Genomic DNA, 18,452 nt, shown 5'->3' with positions numbered 1-18,452 from the left:
CCAGCCAACACAGGGCACAAGGCAGGAAACAAACCCTGGGCAGGGCGCCAGCCCACCGCAGGGCATACACACACCCACACACCAAGCACACACTAGGGACAATTCAGGATCACCTAACCTGCATGTCTTTGGACTGTGGGAGGAAACCGGAGCACCGGAGGAAACCCACACAGACACTACAAAGTAATGCAAATGTCAGTGCAGGAGAACACATACTGTATGCTAATGGAGGATGGAGTCTTGTCAGAGGGAAGCAAACAGTACGCCTCTAAGTGGGCACTATACCCAGAATAATCATAGCAATAAACTGGCTTGGTGGAGTGACAACTGGGAAGCCTTCACATAATCTGATCTGATTAGAAAGCAAATTCATTACTGAAAGCACCCAGCAGTCGTAAGATATCAAACCAGTGCTGTATCATGATGGCTCTGAATTGGATTATGTTAGTTTAATGGATAGCTGGACTCTTTAGTATCTATTGTACTTCCTATGCTACTATATTGTGAATCAAGATATATACATTTTAAAGGCACTATATGACGGTGCCAGTCCCCTACAGACTCCCTCTTCCAACATGGGAGTCTGTGTAACCAACACCGTTGATAGTTATGACCAAGATGAGCTGACATGAGGACAATTCACTGATGATGCCAGAGGATGGTGGAAAAAGTGCTCAAGTGCCTTTATTAAAAGCCAAGTGAAAACCCAAGTAAAACCAACAAAAGTGCCAATGGTGCAGTGTTCAAAAACAAAGTATGTATATAAATCCATAAAAATCCAGTGAAAAGTGAGAATAAAAAATAATCAAATCTATTAAAATCCAAGGTTAAAATGCAGTCTAACTTGTTCTGATCTCTACCCACCTCCTTCTCATGCTCCCTGGCTCATCCATTGCTCGAGTAGCCAGCAGAGACTCAGCAGCCACAAGCTCCTTTCAGCCGACCCCCGTCTTGGCTGCCTCCAGGCATCACGACCAGACTGTCCGAGGTTGGCTCTCTTTCCTTCTTCCTTTGCGCTCACGTAGTCGCACCTCTGAAGCCTAGGGAGGGCACTTGACTTGCTCGCCACACTCCACCTGGATGTTCAGTGCAGCAAACTAGCCCCTAGAGCGCCAGAGCTAACACTCCTTCACGGGGCCCCAGCTTGTCCTGTCTCCTCCTTCCAGATGGAAAAGATCCACCTGCTAAGACTGTCTTTTCACGACTTTTAACCTCTTTCCTTCTTTTCTTTGATTTTCTTCTCCCTTTCCTTGTGCAGACCCGTATATATACACTCACATCTCCTTGGGCGCAGCACCTTAATCACATGCCGCAGGAAGCCAGTGAAGCAATTGGGAATGATCTCACCCTCACATGCAGGAGCGACTCACTCCAACTACCTCATTAACTTCCCGCGGTCATGCAATCGCACCCACAGAGAGAAACATGGCTCTATGGATTTAAAACTTGACTTTTTTTTTTTTTTTTGAAGCTGCGGACCCGCTATACCATAGATAGATAGATAGATAGATAGATATGATAGTTTTTTGTTTTTGAGAGAGTATCTATCTATCTTCTGGTGGATTTGAGATTCACCAATGGACCAGTAATGTGTCTAACGTAGTTGAACACCTATCCAGAGATGCCTGTTCTTGTAGCATTGAACTTTGGTTGCATCAGAATTGTTCAGATGTACAAGAATCCACCTTAAGGCTGAAATGTCATTGTCTGGCAGATACACTGGGATACGCATATTACCCTGAAAAGCAGGCCGTGCCTACTATGCGCTACATATATAGAGTATATTAGCCCACCAGTATGACCCCTTTGGATATATACTTTCTTACACCACAAGAACAAAGGTGCTAGTCCAGCAGCTGTGGGATAAACAGCGAGACTGGGATGACCCAAAGATGTCTGTGAATATGTTGCAAGCCTGGCAGCACTGGGAAGGACAGCCTAATGCCTTAACAAGTATAGCAATTCCAAGGTGCTATATACCCTGATGTGGTGTTAGACATGTTCATATAATTTGCAATGCCTCCAAAAAGGTCTATGGATCTTTTTCGTACCTGCACACAGAAAATAAGCACAGAACTGTACATCTTGCGTTTATTATGGCCAGGTCAAGGTTGGAGTTTGTATTCATCCTATAGTTTTAGAACTGCATCAGCCTGCCACCAGACTGATCATTCAGGACTGTGACAGTAAATTATGTTATCCAAGGCCTGAACGTGTTTTTGCCGAATTGAAAAGATGTTTTTGGATTTTAAGGGGCAAATAAGCCATTTGGAAACTCCAACATATATGTCATCACTGTAGGAAGTGGAAGGCTAGACCTCCCACTTGTCTATCTTAGACTATTTAAACATGCCGTCTATAGTACTGGGATGAACTGGTTTGGACCCTTTCACATCAAAATAGGAAGCCATTCTGAAAAGAGGTGGGGTAAAATATTTAAGTGCCTTACCACAAACGGTGTTCATTTGGACCTTCTTACAGGTGTTGATGCCGATTCCTTTTGATGGCATTAAGAAGGCTTTTTGGACAAAGAGGCACCCTGTATAAACTATTGACTGATCAGGGTATAAATTTTCATGGTGGGGAGTGAGAGCTAAAAGAAGCCTTTGCAAATTTAAGCCCTGAGGTTCAGCAGCACTTAGCTACAAAAAAAAAATGATGTTTCGTTTTAACCCACCAAATGCACCTCATTTCAGTGGGGCATGGAAAAGGGAAATAAGATCAATCAAATAAGCACTCCACATTGTAATAGGTTCACAGACAGTGATGGAGGAGGTGCTCCAAACTGTACTCCTTGAGGTAGAGGGGATTTTGAATAGTAAACCATTAGGACACGTGTTCTCCAATGTTATGGACATGTATTGCTTATGGGGCGGCTAGATAGTTCGCTACCACAGGTGGTATATTCAGCAACAGAGTTTATAGGAAAAGAAGGTGGAGGCACAGTCAAGTGACTGCTGATCACTTCTGGGCAAATTTTATTAAACATTATCTGCCTAACTTGCAAATGTGCCAGAAGAGGAGTAAAGATATATTGGATATTCCAATGGGGAGTGTAGTTATGCTTATTGATCCCCAGATTCCTAGATCCCTATTTTTGATTGGTCAAGTGAACAAGACCTTCCACAACCAAGATGGACATGTTAGATTTGTAGAGGTAATGATAAAAGATAAGGTTTACACCCGGCCAGGTAATAATTGAATGAGCTGCCAGAGATCCTGGAAGAAGAGTAATAATGAGCATGTAAACCCCAAATGATATGTCTGCCTTTCTAAGGAGCAAATATATTTGAGGGTGGCAATGTAAGAAAGACACAGCCAGTCTAATGTTTATACAGCAGAAAGCAGCTCTGGCAGGTGTTCAGGATGCGTGTGGCTTAGCGACTGTGTGGAGCAGTACAGGTAGACCCAGTTATATCTGTTATAAACAATATAAGTTCATGTTCAGTTTTGCAATTCATCCATTATCCAACCTGCTATATCCTAACTACAGGGTCTTGGGGGTCTGCTGGAGCCAATCCCAGCCAACACAGGGCACAAGGCAGGAAACAAACCCCGGGCAGGGCACCAGCCCAGTTTTGCAATTCCTAGATATATTTAAATCCTGAATGTTAAGTGGCATTATTTTGGTTGCAAGTTACAATTACTGCTGGTTTACTGCTAGAGCTTAATGGATAAGATGGCAAAACGAGTTTTACAGTGTTGGAATTGTTATATTGGATTTCAATACGACTCTTCAGTAAAGGATACTGAAAATTAAGGGCCTGGTCTTCACTCCCTTTGTGACTGATCAAAATACACCTCTACTGGAATATCTTTGTGATTTAACTGACACCCTGTCTCGAATGGAGCAGCCTGAGTTGGTGTCCTAGATGCAATGTTCATTACTTTATTATAAACTATTTCATCCAAAATCCAATACATTATAGTAGTGAACCAATAACAAGTATCACAAGAGAAAAGAAAATAGAAAATAAAAATATATTTTAAAACCTACCTGAGGTTGTGCTGCCATGGTCTTCACCTTCCACTGTCACCCAAGTTTCTTTTATACTGCCTAGACTATCCACAGAACACCTGCAATATCTAAGGTGATGTGATTATATCTCCACCCCCAAATACTTTACATTTTTTATAGTACCAAAATTAGACGAAGCAGTTAGCCTGTATTATTTTTCATTGACTCATATATTTTTACATCACCCTGTAAGTCTCGCCACATGCTGAACACATTTTGATATGTGGAACTGAAGGGATGCAAATGAGACAAGAACTGAAACACAAGGGAAAGTTATAGCTTAAGAAAAGATAAGTGAGTTATTAATAATATAAATGTATGCCTGTGATGCTTTTGTGATGCTCAAGTTTTGTTTTTTATGGTTATTTAATCCGATATTTTTCAAAATTGCTTTGTCAGTTTTCATACTGAACCTGTTTTTTTTTTTATTACCTTTTTAATTTATGTGATTACTTTAAGTTTTCTTGTTTCTTTTTATCATTATGTAACCTTCTGTGCCTGTTTTCTATGTGCCTTTTATCTTGTTTTTCTTCTTTCTCCCCCTTTTTGTTAAGCCCAATGTGGTGGACCCTCCCAGCATTGTAGGTGTACAGCTAATGGGGTTGGTACCTGTGGCTCTACTGGAAGACTTAAGTTGGCCCTTAGATAGATAGATAGATAGATAGATAGATAGATAGATAGATAGATAGATAGATAGATAGATAGATAGATAGATAGATAGATAGATAGATAGATAGATAGATAGATAGATAGATAGATAGATAGATAGATGGCAGTATAAAATAGATCAGTTGTTCCCAATCTTAGTCTTAGGGACACCCTGGAGTTTTTTTCCAACCAGATTCATAATCAGTGATGATAATTGATCTCATTTATTTTTTTTCTCTTATGTTGCATTCAGAAAATCACAGCAGTAGGATTTTAAATTGTAAGAAATGTGAAAAGAAATATTTGTATTTTTTGCTATAGATTTAAATGCTATGAGTATGGGGTAGCGGCCCCCCTGATAAAGGCTGTTCGGTCCCTGTACGATCGGTGCCAGTGCTTGGTCCGCATTGCTGACAGTAAGTTGAACCCGTTTCAAGTGAGAGTTGGACTCCGCCAGGGCTGCCCTTTGTCACCAATTCTCTTCATAACTTTTATGGACAGAATTTCTAGGCGCAGCAAGGGTGTTGATGGGGTCCGGTTTGGTGGACTCAGGATTGGGTCACTGCTTTTTGCAGATAATGTTGTCCTGTTTGCTTCATCAGGCCGTGATCTTCAGCTCTCTCTGGATCGGTTCGCAGCTGAGTGTGAAGTGGCTGGGATGGGAATCAGCACCTCCAAATCCGAGACTATGGTCCTCAGCCGGAAAAGGGTGGAGTGCCCTCTCAGGGTTGGGAGCGAGATCCTGCCCCAAGTGGAGGAGTTCAAGTATCTCGGGGTCTTGTTCACGAGTGAGGGAAGAATGGAGTGTGAGATCGACAGGCGGATCGGTGCGCGTCCACAGTGATGCAGGCTCTGCATCGGTCTGTCGTGGTGAAAAAGGAGCTGAGCCGCAAGGCGAAGCTCTCAATTTACCAGTCGATCTATGTTCCTACCCTCACCTATGGTCATGAGCTATGGGTAGTGACCGAAAGAACGAGATCGCGAATACAAGCGGCTGAAATGAGTTTCCTCCGCAGGGTGTCTGGGCTCTCCCTTAAAGATAGGGTGAGAAGCTCAGTCATCCGGGAGGGGCTCAGAGTAGAGCCGCTGCTCGTCCGCATCGAGAGGAGTCAGATGAGGTGGCTCGGGCATCTGATCAGGATGCCTCCTGGACGCCTCCCTGGTGAGGTGTTCTGGGCACGTCTAACCGGGAGGAGGCCCCGGGGAAGACCCAGGACACGATGGAGGGACTATGTCTCCCGGCTGGCCTGGGAATGCCTCGGGATTCTCCCGGAAGAGCTAGAAGAAGTGGCCGGGCAGAGGGAAGTCTGGGCATCTCTGCTCAAGCTGCTGCCCCCGCGACCCGACCTCGGATAAGTGGAAGAGGATGGATGGATGGATGGATTTAAATGCTTACTCTTTTTTGTTATATTTCCCTTATTCAGTGTAGTCTGCTCCCTTCTTTGTATCTTAATAGTGAGAATTGAAAACAAAAAACAAACACAGCAGACAGTGGACAACACTGAATGATGAAATGCTGCAACTTCGTGAGCATCAGACAAACAAGTCAATAATGGAAAGGCAGAATGGAAATCAGGATGAACATAAATAAAAAGTAAAACACATTATCCACATATACCTGCTTAATTTTATTTAAAAATTTATTTACACACTTATTTTTGTAATTTCTTCATTGACCCTCAAAACACAAAAACTGGGAAACAACAGCTCACCTAATTAGCCCAGGAGTCCAGTTAAAAAAACAGAAGCTGATTAGCTGAAAGTCTTTAGAGAGCGGATGTGCAGCATTGTTCGTAATGGCACTCAGTTTTGTTTTCATTTGCCCCTCCACTACAACCTCGAGGGGGTCCAGAGTGTGTCCCATAACTTTGTCTGCCCTTTTAATTAGCTTGTTGATTCAGTGGCCCTCTCTTGAGGTGATGTCACCAGCCCAGCACACCACACTGGCCATCACAGAGTTGTAGAAGATGTGAAGGATTTTACTACCACATTAAAGGAACGCAGCCTACCTGATATTAAAAACAACAGCAGTACTAACAAATTGAACTGCATATAAATAATCTACTAGAAGCAGATCTGAGGACGGGGAGCAGCACAGAGTTCAGAGTCTGGAGAGCCAGTCGGTAGAAGTTGGTGCAGAACCTGGCAGAACTGCTTCAGATGCTGCAACTGCAAATTCAGCTTCAGCATTAGAGCAGATAAACAGGTAATCAATACATAGGTGGTAACTGGGAAGTAGCAGTAAGTTTAATTAATGTTAATGGACACATTAAACGCGCCAGTTTGTTGGAATGAACATTGACCCCCGTCGAGTCTACCTATGCAGCGGGGTAAGTGTAGTCATGACAATGCAATGTAATTCATTTCAGTTCTATTCATTTCAGGAGTCCAGTGTACCTTACAGTAATTACTAGAACTAATTAGCATAATATTAAAAAGATTGAAATTCAAAATAAATACAAAAGACAATGTCAAAATATAAGAAAGAAAGGTTCATGCAAAATATGCTGTAAGAAGAAAAACAAGAAAAACATAAGAAGGGGTGGGGGTCCCAGCAGGTAAACCCTGTTTAAAAGCAAATGTGCCAAGGGAGATGTTCATCTCAGGAAATTCATTTCAATATGCTGCTCTGTTGGAGCTCCACCCGGCAGTGCTGCACAGCTCAAATGACACCATTCTTCCCACAAGGTCTTCTTTACAACGGTAGGATCAGAAATGGGGTGACAATCAGACTGGCAAACTTCACAAGATCAGTTAAGTGGTGCGTTCACAACAGCTTGGTGCTCACCCTGGCCCAGAAAAAATATTTTGTCGTTTGGAAATTAACAGCAACACTTCTGAGTGTCTTGTCTTGAGCAGCAGTTGTGTCAAATACCATGAAGAGTCAAGGGACTGATTTTCCCTCACCTATCATAGATGTGCCTTTTGAGTGGATCAGCAGCAATAAAGTTAGTCCACTTGAACCCTCATCATGAAGACACAAATATGGATTATGCCACCCTGTACCCCAAAGCTACCTCAATGCAATAGGACAGTAGTAAAACCTTTGCCTCTGTCCTGCTAGGGATGTTTGCCAGAGCTAGTTTTCCCACAGAAGTCCTAGAAGATCAAGAGAAGTTCTTTATGCTTGACACATTTAGAAGAGTAGATAGACTGTTCTGAGTTAAGTATCCTGAAAACATCAGTGTACCCCGAAACAGGTGGGCTCATGGGGAGGTTCAATCAAACACTTCAACAAATGCAATTGAAAACAGTTAGAGAAGAAGAGAAAGACAGGGGCCAGCTTTTCATTTAAGTTCTCTTTGTTTTCTGTGAGGTACCACAAACTTCAACAGTGTTTTCCCCCTTTTGATTGTTATATGACGGACAATCCTGCAGCTTATCAGACATTGCAAAAAGAAGGTTGGGAATCAAAGTCCTCCAGAGCTACTAACATCACAGAATACAATGTGCATCTGAGGAAAAGATATAATAAAATATGAGCCTTGATATGTGAATATTTAGAATGTGCACAAAGGTCACAAGCTCTTCTCTTTAATTGTAGCATGAGCCACCTCAGTCCCAGTTCTCATTATGAAATATTAGCCCATCGGCAGAACCCTCACAAAGTGAAAGAAAGATGTGGTCTCATTAATTATTTTTAAAAAAGCCTAACTGCAGACACAAGGAAAGAGGCTACCATGTAAACTTGTTAAAGCCATAGAGAGATTAGAAGACCCCTCATCTAATCCTGGCTCCCAACAATCTCTATGTAGCGAATCACTCTCTCTTAATTTTGGGGGCAATTTAACTGCCAATGAGAAGACTTCAAATAGGCCATTCTTTACTTGAGGCCTGTTGTTCATACAAAAGCAGGGTTAACATCTCTTGTAGCCCAACATATTGAAACTGATTGTGCATGCTCATAAAATAATGCCAGTACTTATTTCCAAAGGCATATAAAAAACTGAGGCATGGGCATAATTCAGGAGGTACTAGTCCATGGCCTAGCCCTATTGTATTAGTCACCAAGCAACATGAAAGTTGGAACTTTTGAAATGACTTATGCAAACTGAACCAGGTTTCCTGTCGTGAAACCTACTTCATGTCACAAATGGACACAAATGGCCAACTTCCTCAAGAGACTGGGTAATGCCTGTTATCTAATCACCCTAGACATGACCAAAAGCTATTGACAAATTCTTCCGAATGGGACTATCAAGGCAAAAAAATAACCTTCAACACCTCTAGTGGACACCTTTCAGCACCTGGTGGATAAACTCCTATAGTCCTACCACACCTTTTGTGCTGCCTACCTGGAGTAGTTTATACCAGCACAGTGGAACCTCGGTTCATGACCATAATTCGTTCCAAAACTCTGGTCGTAAACCGATTTGGTCGTGAACCGAAGCAATTTCCCCCATAGGATTGTATGTAAATACAATTAATCCATTCCAGACCATACGAACTGTATGAAAATATATATTTTTTTAGTTTTTAAGCACAGATATAGTTAATTATACCATAGAATGCATAGCGTAATAGTAAACTAAATGTAAAAACATTGAATAACACTGAGAAAACCTTGAACAACAGAGAAAACTAACACTGCAATAGTTCGCGCTATAGCGCTAGGAACCGCTCGCTAAAAACACTTTTTTTTTAATGAGTTTTAACCACAGGGAAAAAAATGAACATTTGAAAAATCTGTAATTTTAATAAACCACCAAGAAAAGTAACATTGCAACAATGCAGGCTACGAACCGATCGCTGTAAACAGAACTGAAAACAAAAACAAGCCTTCTCTACCTTATGCATCCAGTCCTCCCTTTCTCGCTCGCTCGCTCTCTCTTTCATGTGTGTGTGTGTGTCTCTCTCACGCACCTGTGTGTGTGTGCATGTGTGTCTCTTTCGCGAACCTGGAGCACCTGTGTGTGTGTCTCTCGCTCGCTCGCTGCACAGGAAATGCACAGGGAGAGACTGAACATGTACAAACCGAAAGGGAAACTGGCTTGTTCGTATACCGAGTGTGTGGTCGTGAACCGAGGCAAAAGTTTGGTGAACTTTTTAGTCATAAACCGATCTGTACGTGTACCGAGACGTTCATGAACCGAGGTTCCACTGTACCTGGAAACTGCATGTACAGCATGATTTGACCAAATATTTAGGCTATGTATAGTAGTTGCTCAGAGCACAGTTAAACTGCAGTGGTGTAAAGTTGCTGCCATTTAGAACTGGCCCCTGCTACAGACACAAAGGCAGGTCCAGGCCTTTTTGGATTTGCCAGGATATTAGAGAAGGCTTGTTCCTGCTTTTGAAGGAAGGGCTGTACATTTAACTGACTTAATACAGAAGTGAGCTCTTGCGTGATATGTAATCAAACAACAGAAATTGCATTTCAGGACCTAAAGAATGGCCTGACCTTGACTCCTGTCCTTTTATCACCTAATTTCTTTGTATCTTTTGTCCTCCAGACCGATGCATCCTACACCAGCCTGAGGACAGTTTTAAGTCAGATGGTTGACGGTGCCAAACACACTGGGCCTCATGCATAATGCCGTGCATAGAATTCACACTAAAACATGGCGTACGGACAAAAGTGGAAATGTTCGTACACACAAAAAAATCCAGATGCATAAATCTGTGCGTTCGCCAACTTCCATGTTCTTCCGCTCCATAAATCCTGGTCAGCATGAAACGTGACGCACGTGCACGTGCCTGCTGCAACTCCCCAACTCCTACCAGAATGGCACCTCTTTGAATATGCAAATCAATATAAATAGCCCTTAAGCTCAGCATGGCAAAAGCAATGGGGAAATAGAAGAATTTCAGCAAATACCAAGTGGAGGCAAAGAAAAACATACTATTTGTTGGTTTAAACAGTGGTATAATCAACAAAAGGAAGTTGATTGAGTGACATAGAGTATCGGAGAAACTCAAAAGCTCAAGTTCACAAAGTCACACAGTGCCCAAAATAAATAAGAAGTTGTCAGATATCAAAGTCGCTGTGAAATGGCGAGTCATAGCCCACCGTCTGAGTGTCATATGAAAGCTTATTAGGGTACAGAGAAAAAAAAATAGGGACACGGTTGGAAAAAATGTCAACTTTAATCTCAAAATTTCCATTTTAATCACGTAGTTTATTTTGTCATTAAAGTAGAATATCATAAACTTAATCTTAAAATTGTTTAATTCACTAGTTTCTCAAATCCCATCGTAACTAAAGTAACACATTAAATGCTTTGTTTTGAATGTGTTCTTCTATGTGCTCTGTGTGTGTGAATCACTACATGCTTCTTAAACGGGCTTTCTCTTCCTCTGACTGGACACAGAATCCATTACATTCGTGATATTACAGCTCTCTGAATAATTTAAATACTAAGATGTATATGTGATTTCATTTCAGCATTCATATCATATCAATTAAAACATGTTATTAAACATGGTGGCACAGTGATAGTGACGAGCTGGCACCTTGTCCAGAGATTGTTCCTGCCTCACGCAAGAGGCTTGCTGCGCAATGCACGACCTTCGATGAAATAATTTATTGCAGCAGTACTGTCTCTTTCAAACGTACTAACCTTCAGTTCCTGTTCTTCCTTTTCTTTCTCCAAATACCCAATCGCCACACAATCAGCTCTGTAATAGACGTTAAGCCATTTGTAAGCTGAGAACGCAGATTCTTCAAAACTTTTAAGGAACATTAAAATATCTTTGTAGTACATGTTTAATTATTCTATCCATCTATCCTTCCAGTGTCACGCTAGCCCCAGCAAGAATACAGCGTGAGGCAGGAACAATCCATGAACGGGACGCCAGCTCGTTGCTAGTGCTATGACACCATGTCCTCACATGTTTAAGTAAATGTTAACATTTTATCTGTATAATATAATAAACATATTCTACTGCATTTCATCTTAAGAATGATGTCGTCATCATATGTAAATACGCGCTTTATAAAGTGGCTCAGGTTGTACAATATTATAAACTGTATCGCAAGTTTACTTATTAAACATTAGAATTAAATTATTAGATTCATATCTGGTGGCATGGATCGTGGACTGTCTTACAGACAGACCTCAGTATGTCTCGGGAACTGCAGGTCTGACATTGTGGTCAGCAGCACAGGAGCGCCGCAGGGGACTGGACTTTCTCCGGTCCTGTTCAGCCTATATACATCAAACTTCCAATACAACTCGGAGTCCTGCCACGTGCAAAAGTTCGCTGATGACACTGCTATCGTGGGCTGCATCAGGAGTGGGCAGGAGGAGGAGTATAGGAACCTAATCAAGGACTTTGTTAAATGTTGGGACTCAAACCACCTACAACTGAACACCAGCAAAACCAAAGAGCTGGTGTTGGATTTTAGGAGGACCAGGCCCCTCACGGACCCTGTGATCATCAGAGGTGACTGTGTGCAGAGGGTGCAGACCTATAAATACCTGTGAGTGCAGCTGGATGATAAACTGGACTGGACTGCCAATACTGATGGTCTGTGCAAGAGAGGACAGAGCCAACTATACTTCCTTAGAAGACTGGCATCCTTCAACATCTGCAATAAGATGCTACAGATGTTCTACCAGATGGTTGTGGCAAGCACCCTCTTCTATGCGGTGGTGTGCTGGGGAGGCAGCATAAAGAAGAGGGATGCCTCACGCCTGGACAAACTGGTGAGAAAGGCAGGCTCTATTGTAGGCACGGAGCTGGACAGTTTGACATCCATGGCAGAGCGATGGGCACTGAGCAGGCTCCTGTCAATTATTGAGAATCCACTGCATCCACTGAACAGGATCATCTCCAGACAGAGGAGCAGCTTCAGCGACAGACTGCTGTCACCGTCCTGCTCCACTGACAGACTGAGGAGATCGTTCCTCCATCACACTAGGCGACTCTTCAATTCCACCCTGGGGGGGTGTAAACCCTAACATTATTCAAAGTTATTGTCTGTCTTTATACCTAAATTGTTATCACTCTTTAATTTAATATTTTCTTTATCGGTATACTGCTGCTGGAGTATGGGAATTTCCCCTTGGGATTAATAAAGTATCTATCTATCTGTCTCCCCCAAAAGCCTTGTAAAGCCTCCTCCACAAACTCAGTCACAGCTGTCATATTGCTCTTGAACAGGGACGAGTCACCACAGCAACACTGCACATATTCACCACTAATCTTGGCTCTCAGACCAGTCCACACGTCTCCACCTAATAACCCTCAGTGTTAACATATCACCTTAGTATGTATAGTTCCTTTACCACACTTTTACAAACTGTCAGGCACCCGCCATTGTTTTGGTTTACATTCTTTCACATTATTCTGTAAACTTCTATCCTTCCTTTATTATACTGATGACCAACAGGCCTTCACTTTCTGTCTGGTCCACTACTTGAACCGCAATAATATATTCCATTATTATCACTAATGGAACAAACTTCAGCAGGTTAAAATGTAAGTTTATTCTTGCTTCTCAGACTCCACCTACCTATTCCATCCTCAGTAAACCTTCTTTATTGAAACATACGCGTTGGCTCACCACAATGCACACACTCGCTCTTTCACAACACCCAGGTTTATTTTAAATTGTTATCCCGGCCTTTTCCCACCGTTTATATTATCCTGATCATGTCTAATTGGATCCCACACCTATTTTAAATACATCCAAATTTCAAATAGATTTTATTTCTAGGTACCTATATTAGGCATTTTTCAAAGTCACACACCGTTCCTTTCACATCATACTTTGAATATCACCCTTAAATCATAACACACATACAGTGGAACCTCGGTTCACGAACGTCTCGGTACACGTACAAATTGGTTTACGACCAAAAAGTTCGCCAAACTTTTGCCTCGGTTCACGACCACATACTCGGTATACGAACAAGCCAGTTTCCCTTTCGGTTTGTACGTGTTCAGTCTCTCCCTGTGCATTTCCTGTGCAGCGAGCAAGAGAGAGAGAGCGAGAGAGCGCGACACACACACAGGCAGCACGAGAGAGAGAGAGGGCTGGACGCATAAGGTAGGAAGGCAGTTAAAGAATGCACTGGGCTTGATTTTGTTTTCACTTCTGTTTACAGCGATCAGTTACTTTTATTGGTGGTTTATTAAATTACAGATTTTTTCAAATGTTCATTTTATCTCTTTCTCTATATATACGCATAAAAATATATATATATATATATATATATATATATATATATATATACATATTTATGTATATTTTATTTATCTATTTATTTCCCACAATGCCGGCTTAGCATAACCTCATTTCTATACACACATACTTTTTTTTTTTTATTTTACTCCCCTCTTGTGCACGACCAATAGAGAAAAAACCCCTATCATAAACTTTAAATAATATGTAGATTGAACTTTCTCCTACCTGACCGTGGATTCAAATCTCCTCAACGCGGACTCCATAGTCCCTGTGTCTTGGGTCTTAGCAGTGGACTAGGAACGGGCCAGTCCTAAAGTTTGATGGATCTTGTCCCACTAGACGTTAACTATTTGCCAGCCTCTTCTTCTTGAGGTTCCAGGTCCAAGTGGGTCCCCTCACCAGGTGAACCTCGGAGCCCTACATTAAGGTGCCAGAAACTGTGGAAGATAATTATGAATACAGATACACCCCACTGGAATACCCCGATTTAAGCAATAAAATTCAGGCAGGAGAAAGCGTCAATCGTTATTGTTTCTCTAAATCTCAGAAGAGGCAAAAAGCATCATATCAGTGTTTTTTGCAAAAAACAAGAAAGTGTCCTCTGCGTTCTATTTATACAATCCATTGATTAAGTCATTATTCTTTAAAAGGAATTCATTACAAATTCAGAAAACTTTTAACATGATTGGTTACACCTAGTTGCTAACAGGACATGGCAGATGTTGATACCTTAGATTGGGGTCCCTAACCCCTGGTCCGCGGCCCACTACCGGGCCACGAGAGAACTGCCGGCAACAGAGACTCACTCAGTGAAGGGCTACAGCAAAAAGGCTGCCCCCTTCACTGAGGACACTTTTCAGAATGCTAGGTGGTCAGGGCATTGTAGTGGCACAGATAGAGGAGAGAGACCGAGGTGAGAGAGTATTACAACAAAGTATTTTTATGGTCCCGACAGTTTCCCCATATGACACGAGTCTATAGAAATCTAGTTACTATGAAGTACATTCAGCAGATACTTCCATTACAACGAAGTGACCTTGAAATGCTTGAATGAATCATCCGCAGAGCAGTTAGCTCTGTGGTCACAGCTCAGTTGTGCACAACAATCCCCAAACAGAAACATTGTAAAAAAATGCTCTTTCTTCGAACTTTCCTCGTACTGTTTTTTTTTTTTTTTGCTGTTTTTGTTTTTTGTAGTTTTCAGTGATACCTTTTGCTTATTGCTTGTCAACATTTGAAAAACATTAATTGTAATTTAACTCATTGTCATCCTTCTATAGAAACGGCAGACACGAAAAAACGATAACAGTGTTAATGTTTGTGATGTGCAATCTGTTGGAATGACAAATGCAAAGCATATGTCTTTGTTATATGCAAAAAAAGAAGAAAAATCTCAGGTTGCAACCGTATGTGAACTGCTGCATTTGAAGACAGTTCTGAAAAAGGCACAAGAACTCTCCAAACTCCCAGGGTGCATTCACAATGAAACCCCAGGAACCATAGGAAGGATTTCATAAGAGGTGATGATTGGCAGGTGGACCTGCCTCTTGGGAAACCACCCACAAAAGACACGCTACGTTTGTTTAAGTTCGATTAGCACAGGTTAATGAGTCAAACATGCAGAAAAAGGACATAAAGCATTAGATTTGATCCCCAAGCGGTTTGGGGGGGGCATGTAGAAAACGTGTTATGTGACTGAAATGTCTGCAAATCCCCTTCAATGAAACTCTGCAGTGTGCACTTTAATCACATCTGAATGGTTTGATTTGTAATGTTAAACTGTAGAGCAGAAGGGGACATCAAGAAAAATAAATGTGTCTTTGTCTGAAATATTATAGAGGGCCCTGTATATTACGTATATGCGCCACACCATATGAAACCTAGACGGAGCACTAGGGATGCCAGACGTCCCTTATATATGGGACATGTCCCATATTTGATAATTTTCCATACTGACCTTTCAGGGACACCCAAATGTCCTGTATTTAGTTCATTTTCAAATTTTGTTATAAGAATATATCGTTACTACCTTCTTACAGTACTTAGTTGTAACGTTATAAGTAATTCTACTTTCTTTTCTCGGATTCTCTTGATGAAAACAACCCAAATGTAACGAGGAAACTCGTGTTTGCTGCCAGTTTGCAGCTTGTTCAGTTGCTCTGGTTGGCTGAGGACGGCGACACTCTTACCATTGTGTGCTCTCCAGCCGCGCGGCTGTGCAGTTCTCTATCAGCATTGCGACATACAGTAACTGTCCGCAAAGGGTGGTGTTACTACTTGCTACGGCCCACTTTTTTTCTACCTTAAAACTAATCTATCCATCCATTCCAAGATGTCAAAACGTAAGTGTAAATTGAATATTCCAGCAAATGGACATTTATCAAATGGCAGAAGCTGTTTTGAAGCAAACTGTGGTGTATGTAATTGCACTTTCAGTATTGAACATGGTCCCGTATTTCTAATTTTCTTATCTGGCAACCCTACGTAGCACGTCAGTCGGTTAGTGGCTTTTAGCACAGCAGATATGGTGGAGTGAAGCTTGGCTGTCAGTCGGTCAGTTCCCTGAGAAGTGACAACAGGTAGTCGATATAAAATGTCTTCAGTTCAAATACACTGAGCTGGCTCTCTTAAAAGGTAACTGAAATCAAGTCCAGACATCATATTCAACACTTTTGGGCTTTAATTTGTTTGTCACATCAACACATATTATAATAATGGCTCTGTTATGAATGATTATACATGCGAGTCATCATTTAGCTGTCTTGGCTGCATTTCCTTACTTAATCAAGGGTGCGGTCATTTCCCCGTTTCTCCAAAATGTTGCATATGCATGGGTCAGAGTTACCATAAATATACGCACGATCCTCTATAAAATGTTCCTTTATAGATCATGGCGTTTGTGTGTGAAGTGGAGTACACACATTACGAGCCTCTTTTTGTGCATACGCAGGCTTTATAAATGAGGCCCCAGGACCAGAGAGTGTACACCGCTGTTCTAAATTATCTCCATGCAGCATAAATGAAGTGGTCTCATGAGATAATCTGAGGTTCCAGGGTAGCGGCTGTTACTGTCACCCCCGAAACATGCAGTTCTCTCACCCTTCATCCAAAAAAATTAAATGTACACATAATGTAATGCTTTAAATAGCATGGTATGGTCACACTGCAGTTCACATGGTTTTGTATCCATGCCTCCATTTGTGTATGTGTAGCAGTGCTACAGTTTAATGGACTCCAATTCACCGAGGGTATTGCCCGGATTGGATGTCTGCAACGGGTGCAGGGGCTGCTGGGGACAAGAAGGGTTGTCGGGAACTTTAAAAGAGAGCACCATTGTTTGTTTGTCAGCACTGTTGCCGTTTGCTGAAACGCTTCATAAACGTTAAGACAAACTTTATATTCACAGTTCACAGGATCATACACACTCACACCAAGCAGGCTTCATCTGCATCCACTACATGGGACTGATAATCTGAGGTTCCAGGGTAGCGACTCTTACTGTCAGCCCCCAAAACATGCAGTTCTCTCACCCTTCACCCAAAAAAAATTACAAAATGCCAGTTGTATGTAGAATGTAGAAAGTGCTCTATTTCTAAGCCAACTGACCCCCTTTGTGCCTGAGGTGTTTAGAACAGCAGCCATCCATGTTGTCACACCGTTTAGCTGGTCAATTATTTGGCTCAAACCGCACAGAGTCATCGGAATTCTGCACTGATGTTCTGAGTAAAGACCAAATTCACACCAGCCATTTAACTAACAAGGGAAATGGAGATGTCAGGTTGCACAAGGGGGTCCATCGCAGGCACAGAGGAGCAACAGACTGGCTTCTGGGGTCACCTGAAACATTGAGGTGTGCCATCCAGAAGTGTCAGTCCTGTAGAGTAGAGTACCCAAGTGGATCGAGGTGTCATTTCATGCAGAAGTGGGCCCACCTCCCCTGCCTTGGGTCATTTTTTTGAAGCAGCGGACGCTACTGTCCTTAGATTGAAATGCTACACACCAGTAGGTCAGTTTCTTTTCAATACATCCCAGAAAAACTCTGAAAAAGGATCAAAATGAAACACAATTCAAGAGTCAGTATACAAATGCTTGTTAATAACTGTGGACAAGTCAATGACACAATCGATCTTTACTTACTATAGCAGATTTCATTACGCCCTTAAAATAACATTCTTTACATGAAGTCACAAAGCCATTAATTTGATTACAGGAAAAACTTAGCAAGTTAGAAGATAAACAGCCAATTAAAGTGGTACAGAAAATAATCAGTAGAAATTAAAATATGAGATAAAAATCTGAAAAAGGCCCAAAGGCATTGTGAAGCAAGTCCCTGATTTCAGTGAAAGGCGTCTGATAAATTCCCAGACATCCTAATCATGACATTGCGACTGTTTCTGTTTCTGTTTCCCAGAGAAGTGGCATTTTTTGTAACCTTAATGACAGACTGAGCAGGTAACAGAGGACACCACAAAGTTGGTCATCACAGGAATTAAGAACTCGAGGACTGACTCTATCTGGGCCTGCAGCATTTCCTGTGTGTACCTTCCTCAGTTGTCTCCTTACCTGGCTTTAGTTATGGACAGTCCACACTGATCGTCAGAGGCCATTTCAGTTGATGATGTAATAGGGATGGTGTGCAAAGACTGGTCATTG

Source organism: Erpetoichthys calabaricus, chromosome 12, assembly GCF_900747795.2.
Source record: "Erpetoichthys calabaricus chromosome 12, fErpCal1.3, whole genome shotgun sequence".
NCBI lineage: Eukaryota > Metazoa > Chordata > Cladistia > Polypteriformes > Polypteridae > Erpetoichthys > Erpetoichthys calabaricus.
The sequence above is the reverse complement of the archived record's forward strand: the minus strand, read 5'-3'. Positions refer to the sequence as shown.